Raw genomic sequence first — 16,621 nt, 5'->3', positions numbered from 1 at the left:
ACATTTTGAAAATGTGTAAAAATAAATAAATAAAAAAGGAGGACTTCCTCAGGAAAAACTAGAAGTCTGGTGAGATTTAAAAGCAATTCATACACATAAAAATGCCTTTCTGGCGTCTCTTAACAAAAACTCGATTGGAGGTGATAGTTTTCCCCCACAATCGCATTACAAACTGACGACATACACAACCGGAAACACACAGCAAGTGTTGGTGGAAACTTTCATATGAAGCGCTCGAGGGTGAGCAATTGCAGATGTAGACGCTCAGCCCACTGACCGCTGCCGCTCACATGGCGCCGCAATGATTTATGGACATTGCTTAATCTTATCAGGGACTATCGGGCACCCAACAGTAATAAACTAGAAATTGCCGAGTGAATCTCATATTAAATCTTAGCCATGAGGATACTAAAGACGAACAGCTGCTCTGAGCGAAAACAGACCTGCCGTTTCACTCAAGTCAACCAATCACACGATGCTAATAATTAATCACATAACAAACCTGTTCTGAGTCAGAGCACTAATTAGTTGTTATGGTGACTCCGTAAGTCGTCAGTCGTCCTCTGCTTTTGTTTATTTAAACGTTTGAGCAGGACCCATAAGACAACCGCTTCCTGACGACGCCTGGTTCCAACTTGGCAGCGTCCATATCAAGACAAAATGGCCACTGGATTGACTTCACTTGGTTGGAATTTAACCATTTTTTTTGTGTGACGTGTCGCACAGCCACTACGCACATATTGTGCAATTTGCACGTATGAAAATTGGTCAAAAGTGAATATACGTGGAGAAACTAAGACAAGCTGTGGTCTTTACGTGATTTTTTACACATTACGAATGAACCACGTTAAAACCACGGAAGTAGTACGAATAAACCAGGCAAAGAAGACGCAAATCAATGTAGAACATGAACCGTGTGTGACTATTGCAAAGTTTATATGCAATTCATCAGTGATTCGCAACTTGAACGTGTAAACTCGACGGACACCTGCACATATTGATGAATGACGAACGCAATGCAATCACGCGTGTATCACCAAAGACCGAAATTTTATCTGTGGAAAATGCACAAAATGTACGTAGTGGATGTGACACAGCCTCTACACTCAGTTGGTCCAGTTCTCAGATGTCGTCAATGGCAAGAACAGGAAGTTTGATCAGACAGAAATGAGACCAGACAGAGGACCCGGGACAAGGCACTTGTCCTTAGGGATGTCCTGATCCGATCACATAATCAGAAATCAGGCCCGATCATGTAGCTTCAGACTCGATCGGTATTGGATAGAGGTGTAACGATTTATTTCAGCAATGATTCAATTCAATATTTGTCGTTGCCACAAATTTCCCTTTGATTTTGGTTCATTTTAAATGATCCCATTGGATCCAATTTACTAACCTAAGATCAATCCAGAAGCAAAACTTCAACCAAAGTGACTCAGAGAGAGATACTTGGTACTGGAAAGTGCAGATTCCTTCTATTTCTTCAAGATAATCAAGTGTAAATTAAATATGTGTCCAAACAAAAAAGTAAACTAGAATGAATGTCAAATCCATTCACATTTTAGTTTCCTAAAGTTCAGCCCACTGTTGTTTTTCCACATCCAAAGAATCCAAAGGGAACAATCTTAGAACATTCCAGACAATGGATGGTCACATGACTTTGCTAAATTCAAAGTGTTTACACACATTGGACTGGAATGATCTGTTTTTGCTGTCATCACATACGTGCTGTCCGCTGTGATGTCGTTTTTACATTAAAGTACAATAAACCTTTGGACTTTGGGAGTTCTCTGTTTAAGTGTTTAGGTCAAACAAATAGAAAATAGGGGGAAACCAAAATCTGTTTTTTATTATTATTGCTGTACAAAAGTATCAGATCGTTGGTAGATACTAAAAATCAAATCGGATAGGGGACGGATAAAAACCTCAGTCTACTTGTAGTAGATATCACCCAATATCACCCATTGTGGCCAATTTGTACATGGAAGAAGTCGAGAGAAGAGCCCTGGACTCTTTCCCAGGTACCACTCCAAGCCACTGGTTCAGATATGTGGACGACACTTGGGTCAAGATCAAAAGCCAAGAAGTGGAGACTTTCACAGATCATATCAACGCAGTAGACAAGAACATAAAGTTCACCAGGGAAGACACAAAGGAGAACACCTTAGCCTTCTAGACTGTGCAGTGATCATTGGAGAGGACAGACAGCTCCAGGTTGAAGTGTACAGGAAGCCTACTCACACAGATCAGTACCTGTTATTTGATTCAAACCACCCTTTACAGCACAAACTAGGCATTATCAGGACGTTACAACACAGAGCCCAGGAGGTGCCCACAAGCTCTGACGGAAAGAAGAAGGAAGAGCAACATATCCACCAAGCCCTCCGAACCTGTGGATATCCCAAGTGGGCATTCACCAGATCCCAACATACAGGAAAACAAGACAAGAAGGAACAAGAGCCGAAACGGAACAGTATTTCCATTCCGTATATCACAGGTCTGTCTGAAAAACTTAAAATGATTTTCAGACAACATAACATCCCAGTTCATCTCAAACCTGTTAATACCCTCAGACAAAAACTGGTTCATCCAAAGGACAAAATTCCCAGCTACAAACAGAGTAATGTTGTGTACTCTATCCACTGCAAAGAGAACTGCAATGAACAGTATATAGGAGAAACCAAACAACCTCTACACAAGCAGCTTTACCAACATCGCAGAGCCAACCCAAGTGGACCTGGGTCTGCAGTGCACCTCCACCTGAAGGCCACAAACCACTCATTCGAGGACAGTGAAGTCCGAATTCTAGCCAGAGAGAAAGGATGGTTTGAGCGAGGAGTGAAAGAAGCCATCTTTGACAAGAAGGATGAACCTTCTCTTAATAAGAACGGTGGTCTCAGGTTTATTCTTCCATCCATCTACGGCAGTGTCTTGAAACCTAAACAAACCAAAGCAGTTCCACCTGAGTCGTTAACCGCTGAAAGAGAGGACCAATGTGGAGAGCGAGTCACTGGCTCTCCAACCCTCAGCTGAGGACAAAGGACTATTAACGACCAGAAAACATGTATGCTAAGTGGACAATACCTCCAGTTTCAGGTCTGACTCCTCCCCCATGGACGCATATATATACCAGCTCTTAGACCAGCTAATTCAGAATTGACAAAGCCTCTTGGATAAGAGGCGAAACGTCTTCTAACTTTAATAACCAAGTCCAGATGACAACCCCTACACCTACTACAATGGAACCAACCTGGATGAATGAGAGTCTTCATAGAGTCAGTCTACTTGTCCGTCCACAACGGCTGAAATTGGTCTGGAAGGAGATAATAAAGCTTTTAGCTGCACACATTAAAAAAAGTGTGGGTACTTTCATTAGTCTGATCATAAAATACAATTTGAAACACATCTACCTAACATGACCTCCAGACTTTGGGAGAAAGAATAATCCTGTTGCTCATTCATTAAATATCACATGTGCTGAACTGCTCTGCCTGGGCCACAGGGGTCACGGGGGTTTCAAACATCACAAGTCATAGAATGGGTGATATTGCTTTATTATTTAACACGCACGCCAATTCACGTCTGATGAATCCAAGGTGATGATGAAACATTTATAGAAGCTGGCTATTTTCTGTCAAACTGTGAAGGAGCATTAGTGTGGAATTGTTAGATCGCGTCTATGTCTAAAATACGGCACACAAAGCTGAGGCTGTGCTCCGCATATCCACTCTTTTGATAAATAGACCACATGTGCAGTGAGTCACCCACTTCAGCACTTTTTGAAATGTTAACTATAACTCTTTAAAATACTCCATTTATTTTGTTTTAAAACAGGAGAGTTTTGACGCCCACAGACTGTCATTGTGAGACTTTTTACCCATGAAAGCACCTGAGCTGCACGGCTTTACGAATAAGCAGCAAAATAAAAGGGTTTTTGCTGGTTTTATATCATATAGGTGTTCAGTCAAAACAAAAACTATTTTAGGGAAACTGCCCACAATGCACTGTGGTATCAGACTATTGAGTGATCCTCTGGACAAAATTCTTCTAAAGAAACAGATTTTATTATAAAGTACTATTATAAAGTTTATTGCTCTACAAGGAGCATGACAAAATTCAAGTTTTAGCTAAATGCAGAAACCAAAATGACTTGAATCCATGTTGGCTAAAAAAGAAATGTTTTATAGATTAGTGTGTGTCAAAAATGAAACAGGACTAATATATACCTGTCACTTTGGTGGTGGTGGGGGTTGAGGAATGACCCAAACGCAGACATGAGGAGGCAGGAGGTTCCAAGTCAACCAAACTGTTTTTATCCTCGAAATAACCAAAAACTGCTGCAGAGCAGGGAAGCCAAACTAACAACTAGAACTAGCAAAACAAACAGGGAATAAGGATGTACGGACCAGCAAAGACAAGACACAGGTGAGAACAATCAGGACAGATTGGGACCAGGAAGTAAAACTAGAACTAACACAATACAGGAACCCTTCAAAATAAAACAGGAAACAGAAACTCCAAACATGATAGAACCAAAATAGAAACAAAGGCAAAGAAACCCAAACCGGGACAATACCTGCAAAGGGTTAAAAACATATATCATCACAAGACAGAGAAGAGCAATGGCGGTGAAACACTTTACAATCAGGTCTGTATCGTCGGACAGAAATTGATAATATGTAGTTTTTTAGGAATGATAGTTTACCAACCAAACTGTATTATAACATAATCAGATTAAAATAATAGTCTGTTTTAGTTTAGGCTGTTTAGACAAAAAAATGTTTTCTCTGCCCTGGATTTGGATTTGCCGTGTTTTAATTCAACTATTTTTTAATTGTTATTAGTTGTAATGTTTCAAAAATGTAAATTATTTTCATTTTAACGAAGTTGTATAAATTGGAGATAACTACATCGCCTTTTATCGTGTATATAAATGTAAAGCCATTACCAAAAAAGGTTTTTAATTTCTTTAAAAGTTTTAATTCACCCAAGAAGATGTTTCAGTGTTTCTATTTGTGGAGCAAAACCGTGAAACAGTATAGAAGATGAAATAAAGCAATGTCCAAACATAAAACTGTTTAAAATAAGATATAAAAATATGATTTTAAAACGATATTCAAATATATCGCATGGATATTAGATGTATATATGTATGTAAGTACACATGTGTAAAAATAGGTATTATTCTTATTTTAATATGCGCATAGTATTTTTCAATAATAATTCATACTCAGTATTTATGACAGTACTCTATATGAAAATTATTATACTTTATAGCTACATAGATTATATTATAAAATATTGTATATAAATAAAGAAGCTGCTTGCTAATGTAATTAATATTGATGAGGAAGAGGGGTTGAGTTTATATAAGTTTATACTTCTCACTCCTTTTCGAATATGTATAATTGTTTATAATATATGTTTTCATATATAAAAAGAAAAAAGGAAAAAAAAGAGAAAATAATTTCTGTTTGTGTTTATAACGGTGATTTTTTTTTTCTTGAGCGTGAACGTTTTCTTTATATTCTCTCTCTTTAGTGTGTGTGTTTTTTTTAATATTTATATATATTCGAAATAAATGTGTTTCCATTCCAGTTCAACTAAATAGGTAAACTCATAAAAGTAAATGCTGTATCCAAAAATTCAACTTTTAAAGAATAATGAAAGACTCTACTGTAAAAAGTGTTTATCTGATGAAGGTAAAGATGTAAATGTGAAATAGTTCACGGATAAACCCAAAAAAAGCCAGCCATGCTACCAGGAACCATCAACACCTCTAACCCTTGTGCTATCCTATGGGGTCTAGATGACCCGATCCTTAGATCCGTGTTACACCTAGCATGACAAAGGTGGATAAAGGTGGAAAGATTTCATGTAATCCATGGACACCAGTGAAGATCACAAATCATTGAAGAAAAAAAGTTCAGCGCACTGTCTAGTGGGTCTAGATGACCCCACTCCCAATGTTAACGTGCCTAGGATAGCACAAGGGCTAATGTGAACACGTGCAGCAGCGACTTCCCCTAAGAGCTTCAGCACAAAGAAGTTTATCTTACAGAAAAGCTCATGGCCATAAATAAAAACACAACTGCACGTTCGCACACACCAGAAACTTTTCGTTGAGGTTAAATAACAGTAATCTTCAAAAATGTCTGCAGCCACTGAAAAAAAGCACCGACGGCTCACAGAAATCCTTCCATAGGTGCGCTCAGACAAGGCCGTCTGAAAGCAAAGTCTGAGTGTCTCCAATAGGTCTTTCATGCAGTTATTTTTATCTACTTTTCTCAGTATGTTTATGCTGCACTTTAATATTTTCACTGCAGATATCTGTAATTCAGGAGTTTATAATGTAGCTCTCTGTAAAAGAAGTAGCAGGCATTCAAGGTGCCACTTCGCATAAACTGCATAATTCTCAACCACAGATCTGGTGGAGGCATTCAAGGTGTTCACGAGTTCCAAACTTCAGGTCTTCAGTTGTCAAGTCTGAAATCTCTGTTTGTCAAGTTACCAACTCTGGCTCAGAGGGCAGAAAACTGCAAAACCAAGATTTTCTGCTACATCACGGCAACAGCTAAAGGATACAAATAGTCCTTGTTTTTTTTCACGACTGGAGTCTTACGTCTTAGTCCCAACTGTCCTCACCGGTGGAAATGGGCGGTCTGTCTGCGGGCGAGAAATCAGCAAACATGTACGCAGGTACATGTCAGCACATCTCACTAAATACCAAGTTCATAGAGCGCTCAGTGAACCTGTACAGCGAAAATGTTCATGCACAATTTTTGTACGGACAGTGACAGGTCATAGTGAACACTTATACAACACGTAGGGGTAAGTAAGGGTGCATTTGTGTGTACATCGTATCACGTGCCGACCCTGTGCAGTCACTAAGGGAACAGTATGCACAACTTACGAACAACTAGAGAAGGACACCGTATGACAGCCTCACCCATGCCCGGAACTTTGATTATTCTTACAAATACTCTCACGATACACTTTCCACGCACGACAATGGTATGTTTCATTTTCATGACGTCCCTTAAGGCACCACAAAGAAACTGTAAGACTTTTAAGATGCAGCCACTCCTCTCTACAACCCTCCACAAACCCAGACAACCCTAAAACATATGTGACGAACACTTAAGTCAAGTCTTACTGCACAGATATATACCCAAAAATAGCATCTTCTATTTAAGTCTATTATTCGGCTTTAACTAGTATCCTGCCACATCCTAAAGTTTACGGGGGTTTAAACCTTTTAAACGGCCCTGTCAGCAGAGACGGTGAAACCCTGGAATGTATTTTCTTTTTGAAGTAAAGCCCAGCAGGTACCAAAGGCTAACACTGCTGTCCCTTTCTGTGAGAGGGATTTATTTCAGACAAGCTCCATGTGCTGAAATTCCATCTGCGCTTTATCTACAGCTCTCAATATGAAATAATCAAGAACGGACCGAGGCAATTTGCTCTTTTGCTAAGAGCATTTTTGAACACAACACGGCCCTGAGCCTGATGTGATCCAATGAAAACTGAATAAACAACAATTTTCTGTAAAGGGAGCAGCTAAATTGGTTATTTCTTTTTTTAAAAGTGAATATTTTATTGCCGCATCCTTGTTGGTGAAGCAAATCCAATCCACTCATGATAACAGTCAGGTGTCGGGTGTCAAATGTGACTGGCCTTTTGGCATTTGCAATTTTGAAGTTTAAAACCCAAATCAAGCAAATATGACAGCTTTAAAAATTACATTTTCTTCTCTAATACCATCATCAATATTTCCTAGAATAGACTACTTCTCAACACCTTACATTTAATTTTTAAACAAGAGCAAAATGGAGATTTGTTGTGTTAGGATGACATTTAATAGTACAAAGCTTGAACTGAATGTGGAATTTACTTTAAGTTGCTGTATTGGAGTTCAGTTTAAGAAAAAAAACATAAGCGAGTTTTACGGAGCAGCAAATGCTGAGATTTAAAGTCAACTATTGTTGTGAACCGCTTTTATTTTGAAGGGTAAAAAGAGGAAACGTATGATTTTTTTAAATGGACTTGAGGAATAAACAAACCATGTCAGGTAAAAAGCTCAATGATTGGACTGAGTAGCTGTGAAGTCATAAAAAAAGGCTTATTTCCAGTGAAATGTGTCAAACGTTTTGAGCATTGGATGTGGGGGTAGGCAGGCTCCACCTACTTTTATTGAGGCATCTGATTGGTCGATTATAACTTTAAAAACCTGTGCTGCATTAAAAATACACAAACATTTAAATGTTAAAAAAAGATGGAGAGCAAGAATGGCCAACGAGAATCCTCGGCTACGCTGATGTCAGCAGTGGGATAGAAAACAGTGCACTAGAATGGTTGTGATTTGTAAGTTGTGCCACATTTCCTGCTCCATAAATGGTGCGTATAATAGTAAAAATACATGAAACTCTTTAACACCACGGCTTTATTATCATAACACTTCAACCGTTTACACAACTAACCTAAATCTAGTGGATTCCAAAGCAAAGAAAAGCAGCTTTTCTTTGCACTGGCATGCAACACGTGACAGTAGGGAAGTGCTTACGCATTCAGCATAAATCGACAGATTCTGTCACGGAGGAAAGCAAATACGTAAAGCCGCGACAGAATCTGTAGGTTTTACGTTAATAACGTAAAAGTTCAAGAAGTTTCGGTGCTACAGTAGCGTTTGAATCTAGTTGTCAACAGCGACGTCTCCCATGATGAGTCATAGATTTTTTTATGCACTGATGGAAAACTGTTCTTTATGCCTGGCTGTTCAAGCTTTGGGAAAATTCAACATGGATTAGCGTAGTTTGTGTGCTGCAATGAGCTAGGATACTGTAATTTAGCAGAGTGACATTACTAATATACTTTGAAGGAAACGATTATAAACCTACGACAGTTCTACGGCCACCAAAGGAAAAATAAAGTAATATGAGATTTAAAGTCTTAAATTTATGACTTTATTCTTGTAATTTAACAGTTGTGACTTTTTTCCTCATAAATGTACGACTTTAAAGGCATAATTGAGAAACAACTTTTTTTTTGTAAACTGGCTCTAAAACTCCGTCGTATGAACCAAAAGTTTATTAAAACAAAATAAATCCCAGGTTTTTCAAAATAAAGGTAGCCCTTTAAACACTTTTTCTCAGCGTCTTCTCAAAGTCTCAAATACTGTATTTCAAAATAAAGGCTTTTGGAGCAAAATCTGCACCAAAGGATTAGAAAATCCTGGAGATGACCTTTCCCTATAAGGAAACACAACCAGTTCCTTGGACAAAATGCTCCGGTTCATGGCTCCTCTACTTTATTGCTTTTGGAGAAGAAAGGCTGACTGGAAAACCGACAAACTAGAAGATTCTGGGCTACATGGTGGTTCTACTCTTTTTTTTAAGTGGCAGTGCAGCTCAAATCTATTTAAATAGAGGTTTTATATGACTAATTAAGTCAAGATGTTGGGAGCAACACAAGAAGCAATGAAACCCAATACAAAAAGAGCAGGTACAGACAGAGCAAGCAGCGAATACAGAAAAATAAAACTCATTATGTGGTTCAGATGGGGATGCCATGGATCTGTGCAATCTGGGCACATGTCCCATAAATAGCCGTTCCTAAAAAAATAAAATGTTTCCTTGGAGAACATCTCAAAAAGAGCTCCAAAGCAAACATGGCGGATGACAGCTGGACTTCCGCTCTACCATGAAGGGAATCTTCGTTTTGGACTCTCGGTGGAATCTGGAGCTGTGGGCCAATAAATACAATATTACAGCCCACCAGGGGATGGAAAATTGTGAAAAGAACATCTTTGTTGGGTCTCACAGGGAGGGATCGGAAAACAGCAGTAGCGGCACCTTTTACAAATGCTCATTTTCACTTCCATGTGAGGCGTTGCAAATTAATACCAAACTATAGCAATTCCAGTAAGCACAAAATAGGGCCAGCGATTTGAAAAAATGTCAAAAGAGAAGCAAAAGCAGAAAGGAACGTGGCGAGGCTGAATTGCCAAACAGCAGGATGGTTCTTATACTAAAGGCTGCCTCCGGCTGCTCTACCTTAGGCTTTTTATTCCACTGTGCCTATCGGAGAAGGACGGGAGGCCATTTGAGCAGACTGAAGCCGGGGCAGCACACCTTGGCCCTCGCATGCTCCATTAAATAGGGAGCAGGGGGAAAGTATGAGGTCTTGACAGTTTCTGGCTCATGGCTCTGCTGCTGACAAAATTACTAGCCCCTTGTCCCTCGTCTGTGCCTTGCTACCTTGTTTAAAATGGCTGCCCTGCAGCCAGGAATGTGGACATAAACAAGAGCAAAGCTGCGGACAAGAAACCCGAGCTTTCAACCACTACAAAACAAAACTAAAATATATATATATATATATATGTACTGCAATTACTAATTAAATTGGGTGTTGTATTCAAGTGCCACAGCTTGAAGTGGGGCGGAAATTCTGCTTTAAATCATAGTTATACTTATGTGCTGATTATTCAAAACTCAGTGGCCATTATGCCGACAAACTGTGATCTCATCAGTGCAATTTGATAAGCATTTACGCGCACTCGAGGCGCGCTCGAGAGCGGTCTTTGTCTGCGAGGGGAGATGTCAATGCTGAGAAAATTATACAGCTCGGCGGCAGGATTATCTCAACAAGGAGTCAAACGGGAAATCATGCCTATGCAATCATAACTATACCCCCTCATCTGTTTCTCTTTTATGCTGCATTTCATGTTGCTCTAACATCTGCAATATTTGCACCTCCTTTGATTGTGGAGTTGGACTTCCTTTTTATTTTTAAATCGCTCCACTGAAAGTCGCAATAAAATACAGCTCAGCTGTAAAACCAGAACTCTGCTTTACAATTCTATGGAACAAAAACAAAGGTCGGCGCTGGGGAAAGAGTCCCGGACAAAAGAGCAAACGTGGACCTGGGAGGGGGCAAAGCGGGTTAGGCCAGACGCTTCGCAGGACCTGACCCAGTGAAATGGCTACTGTTCCCTAAGCCGCGTCACACAGCCACTACGAACATTTTGTGCATGTTACACTGATGAGAATTGGTCATATGTTTGTACATGTGGAAAAAGTGAGACAAGTTTTGGTCCTTACGTAAAATTTTCACAGATGTATCACGAATAAACCACGCAAAGAACACATAAATCAACGCAGAACATGAACCGTGCGTGATTATTGCGCTGTTTATATGCAATTCATTAGAGATTTGTGCGTCAAATACGCAATTCTGACATAATATGTGCGCCGTATTTGCGAAAGAAAAGTTATACATGCGTGGAAAAGTCTGTTGGACATACGTTGAAGGCCACAAATCTGCATAAGCGTCTCGCCCAAAATCACGCACATTTGCGTGAAAATGTATGTATTCATTGCGTAAAATCGACATAAAATACATGTAAAATGTGTAATTCTCAACCAACCAAAAATTTCAAACAGCTCAAACCAAATTCACGTGAAAACCCGTCGGCTTAAACCCTCAATGAACTTCTGAGCACATCGACGAATGACGAAGGCAAGAAACACTTGTGAAATAAATGTAAATGCACAAAGTGCATCTAATAGACAAAAAAGACTCATAAAAGACTCAAAAATAGGCATTAATACTGCTTGTACTGTATGCAAACCCCCGAATAGGACACAGTAATGCACAAAAAAGGTAATACTGCAGTATACATATGATGGGTTTATTGAAAATCCTATTCTGATTTGATTTAAAGGGGAGTGACAGCAATGATTGACGTCTGTCCATCATTTATAGTTTCCCTTTGGTGCGGAGGAAAGAAATGGGTTTGATGTCAGTTTAACATGTTTGACACTTCATCCCCCTCACACCTGGCTGCCAAACATCCAATTTATTTCTAAAGCTTTTGAGGTAAAGGCTAATGCATGGAAGTTTCCTGAGGCCCTTTTAACATTTATCAAGCCCAACTGCAGTATAATGAACTGCATCAGCAAAATCTGGTAATGGGTGATCAGGTAAAGAGTTATGTAGAAAACACACAAAATGCTTAGAGATTCACAAAGAAACTGAAATTTCTCCCAAATGCAATTCTGAAATATGATTATTAAATACAACCGATTTATTCCTTTACAAAGGTAAAGATTCTGGATAGAATAAAAAAGAAATTGTAAAACCAACAACGTAAAGCAATAACACATTTTAATATAAATGTTAGATTTACCTGTGAACTTGTTGACAAATCACTTTAAATAAGTCAGTTAAATATATTTCTTGTCACTTTCTTAACTTCTCTGTAAACAAAATAACATTTTTTAAGTGCACTATAGCTTGCCTGAAGGCTCCTCCCTCCATAATCAGAAAAACAAACATCAAGTAGCTTACTTGTTGAGGTTATCAACGTTAAGCTCCTCCGTTACTGGGAGCTTTTGTAATCTGTACCTGAAAGGCGACAACAGGAAGATGGAAGACAACACACGACACGTTCCTGCATCACCTGAGGGAAATGAAAAAGGTTAATTTTGGCGAGCCCATTTTCCATCCAAGAATAGAGTTGTCTGCATAAATGATTATCTTCTACCAGGAAAAAAAAGGCCCTGGTAGTGGATTAATCCAACCCTGGGTCATTTTAGAAAGAGACATGGTGTATCTCCTTCCCGCTCTTACTGTGTGTTTTAATTCTTATTAAAATTGTGCTGAAGAGGGGAAAAAACTGAAAGATCACGAAGGAGGACAGCCTGGAGTCAGCTCCAGCAGAGGGGCCCCGCTGACCTAGATGCAGGCTGAGTGGGGATGATATTAGCAAAGCAATTAAGGGAGATGACAGCCGTCAGGCAGGGTCAGACTGACAGGGATAGCAGCCCGTCTCCATCGCTCCCCGAGCATGTTCTCCTTTTTCTCTCCCTCCCGTAATGGCTATTGATTTCTCACAACTAAACAAGAAGTCCTATCTGCCCAGAGCTGGCCGATTTGGTAAAAAGATTAAAATAATAAAGTTTTCAAGACAGAAGTGTGGAGAAAGCAGAGAGACGATAATGGGAATTTGAAATGAATAGACTGAAGCTTAAAGGTCGGTGACCCTGTCTGCTTTATTACTTTGAAATCGCAAAGAATGACTAAAAAAAAGGATGAGAAGGTTGATCCAGATCTCTCCTAGTCACTGCATACCAAAGGAAAAACTAATCTGAGGTTCCAGTTTATGTATTTATTTCAACTGAAGTTTGCTTGGCCGTTAACTTTTAATGTTTTTATTTTATTATTTTTGTTTCTTTTACTCTATTTTTTGGTTGTTCCTGCTTTTATTTAGTGTTATGCAAATAAACTGATTAATTGGTTCTTCAAAACGTGACACTACCACTACTTTTAGACAATAATCAACTGCCGCAAACATAAAATCAAAATCCTTAACCATATACACATAAGCTAACTTAACTAGTACCAATTATTTGACATTTTATGCGACATAATGACATTTTTTCCCCAAAATCTTCGGCACATTTATAAATAATAAATTACATAGGCTGCAGGGACAAAGTTGGGGGACTTTGACGTGTGTGGGGTCTATCAATGGCTGTGGGTTTCGGGCAATGGCCTGCAGGCGGCACTGAGGCTTTAACAGCTCTGGGGAAGAAGCTGTTCCTCAGTCTGAGTGTTTTACACCTGATGTTCCTGAACCTTCTTCTTGATGGTAATGGGACGCTGTCTTTTTTCTGGATTCTTGGGGTATTAATTGAGTCCAGATCTGGTAGTCGACGTCCCACTTACCCCCCGGACCAGGTCGCTCCTGTTCTGGATGTGGAGCTCCGACCGTCATTCTGAGACACAAGATGCTCTGAGTTGTGGCTTTATGGCAGTAACAGGTATTGCAATCAGAATGTTTAAAAATACACATAAATATATATATATATATATATATATATATATATATATATATATATATATATATATATATATATATATATATATATATATATATATATATATATATTTATATGCGATACGTTTTTTCTTGTTCTAGTGTTATATCCGATGAAATCTGTGTTTATTAAAATACTTGTGAATCCGAAGCAAGCGTAAAAATCCTGTTCAAAAAAGATAGTATCTGTGACATAGAAGATACGCTGGGCGGGGCCACGAGCTCCCTGCTCCGCCCGATTCTGATGCATCCACTTGCAGACAAACAGATCCATGAACACCTTTGTTTTCCTCGTCCGAGCTGGAATCTGGATTTAAACCGTCCGTCTGGATCGCTCCGATATTGCTCGCCGTTTTTGTTGCACCGCTAATGTTAGGTTGGGGTCGCGTAAGCTAGCGGGAGAGCATATAAACAGATGGGTGGCAGGAAGGGGGGCGTGGTTGCTCCACACCAACAGTCCCGCCCACAACTCAAAGGGGGGATTTTTAATAAACGTCTGCCGCTCTGCAGAAACTATGTCCAAGAAAGTTTTGTTTATTATTATTTTGGGTAAAAATGGCATTAATATAATTAAAAGACCAATCTTTAAAATAGCTGGGAATGAGACATCAATTTTCCACTTTTTACATTTTTTATTTCTTGGCTCCTTTCCACTAGCTTGGCATTAATATTAAAAAAAAAAAAAACTCTCCCCTACAGAATTTTCTTAAAGTTTCACTTCCTGTCTTGTAACTCCAGTTCACCGTTTCCCAGAAGGTATGGCTCATTATTAAGGGTTTTCACAGCAGATCTGATGTGTCATGGCAGTAAACGCGTACTAATGATGGATGCAAAGCACTTTGGAGGAGATCATGTTATTGCTCCTGCTGCTCCGTGTCCTATATTTAGAGCTGACACGTAAAGGGAACTTAGTTCAGTGTTTGGCTCTGCTAAGAACATGCAGCATGTGCTGCAGAGGGACGTCGACTCAAATCCCAGGCTGACGCTCCTCCATGGATGTCATCTGCTATATACTGCTGTAAAATAAGGTCCTTAAAAATGTTTGAAAAAAAAGAAAGTCATCATAGTTTCTGACATTTATTACACCGGGACTTTCATGTCTAAAAAAATATAAATTCTACGACAAAAAAGTTTTCTTATGACCAAAAGTTACTTTGCCGTTTGGGTATTTCATCCCCAAATTGTCACTTTTTTTATTTTAGCTTCATTAAATATGTATCAGTTTCAGTTTTGGATTTAATTATTTAAAGAGACTTTTAGGTTTTTGGTTCCCATTATTCTCTTCTGCCAGAAACACCACTTTCCTGTTCCTTCATGTCACATCTAGAGCGGAGGCTTGTTACCGCACGCCAATGTGGTTTATTTCCAACAGTACGTCCTAAAATGTTGACTTAACCTTTGCTCTGCCAAGCTTATTTCACTGCTTCTACACCTTCAACCTCAGTAGTCTCTGCACTCAACAATGAATTTACATATAAGTCCGTTTACAAAGGCGTAAGAATAAATCCTAGAAACTTTGTATGTAGTTCGATGGAGCTTCGTCTGTTATTTAAACAAATTTCACATTTTTTTACCTTTGTTTGTGACTTTATACATTTTTATTTTGTCTCTGTGTTTGTTATAAAACATATAATGAAGATCAGCAGTTTGATCTAAATTTTTGTGATTTTTGCAGAAAAAAATAAAGACCAAATTTGCCCCTTGGAATGGAGTTTTTTAAGCATTTTCAGGTTCATTATGGAATTTTTGTGTAATATAATGAAAAACATTAGTTGAAGAAAGAAGCTGGGGTTGTACTAAAAAAGATGGACATCAAGCACTATCACAAAAAACTGTTTTTGAAGTCCGACTGATCATTTTTTTAATCTTTCTTCAAGTCTCCTTTTAATTACGATTATGCCGTTTTTAGACAAAAAAAAACATTTTTGTCATTTTCTAGGACATAGTTTCTGCAGAGCGGCAGGGGTTCATCAAAAAACGACTTCTGGGGCGGCGTAAACCTGCCCTGACTGACCATCATCCCTTTGTTTCCACTCCCTTCCACTAGCTTACAGCCCCAACCTGGCATTAGCGGTGCAACAAAAATGGCGAGCAACATCAGACACACGTGGATCTATATGTCTGCAAGGGGATACAGACAGCTACGGGCTTTTTCAAACTGCACTTTTTTCGTCTGCTCCTGATTCACAGCGATATGAATGAAGCTCCATTTATATAGCATTTCTTCAGGGTACCTTTACTTTACCATCAAATAAAGTTTTAAATTCTAAAAAAGGTACATTTTTAGTTGACATTTATAACTGCTAAGGTCTGATATCATGCACAATTCTGCAGGAATATTATTCCATTACTGGCAGTGGAAAAAGCACGGTCACCCCAGTGTTTCTGTTGTGACATCGACACATGAAGCAAATAATGGTCGACAGACCTTAAAGCTCTAGAATGTCAGGTTAAAAGCACAGTTGAATAAAGAAATACTCAAAAACGCAACTTTAAGCGTAATTTTCTTAATATATGTCCTTAGTTAAAGGGAAAAATCCCACAAGGACGTGTTCAAAACAGCAAAATCACCACTTTATTTTGGAACTTTAACAGATAAATTTATGTGGGAAAAAATGATATGATCAATTTTACTTCATGTTCATATGTTAGACATTTGGACGACATAGGGACATGGATTAAGCAGACAACCCCAATGTGACTTTGTCTTTCATACGCTGAACCAACTGCTGGCACTGATGG

At 38.9% G+C, this 16,621-nt stretch overlaps 1 protein-coding gene across 4 annotated transcripts in view; it reads right to left on the bottom strand.

Moving 5' to 3' along the window:
• Nucleotides 1-16,621, bottom strand: part of klhl29 (kelch like family member 29) — a 281,080-nt gene that overhangs the window by 240,640 nt on the left and 23,819 nt on the right. The window contains exon 1 of one of the 4 annotated variants that reach the window (XM_020714692.2): nucleotides 4,227-4,377. The exons of the other annotated variants lie outside the window; for them this stretch is intronic. The gene's annotated coding sequence lies outside the window, so the exon portion shown is untranslated. Of the gene's footprint in view, nucleotides 1-4,226; nucleotides 4,378-16,621 lie in introns of those variants that run through there. 4 annotated transcript variants of the gene reach the window in all.

The sequence above is a fragment of the Oryzias latipes genome, chromosome 24 (assembly GCF_002234675.1).
Source record: "Oryzias latipes chromosome 24, ASM223467v1".
Taxonomy (NCBI): Eukaryota; Metazoa; Chordata; class Actinopteri; order Beloniformes; family Adrianichthyidae; genus Oryzias; species Oryzias latipes.
Note: the sequence above shows the minus strand (reverse complement) of the source record. Positions and strands in the feature narration are given on the sequence as shown.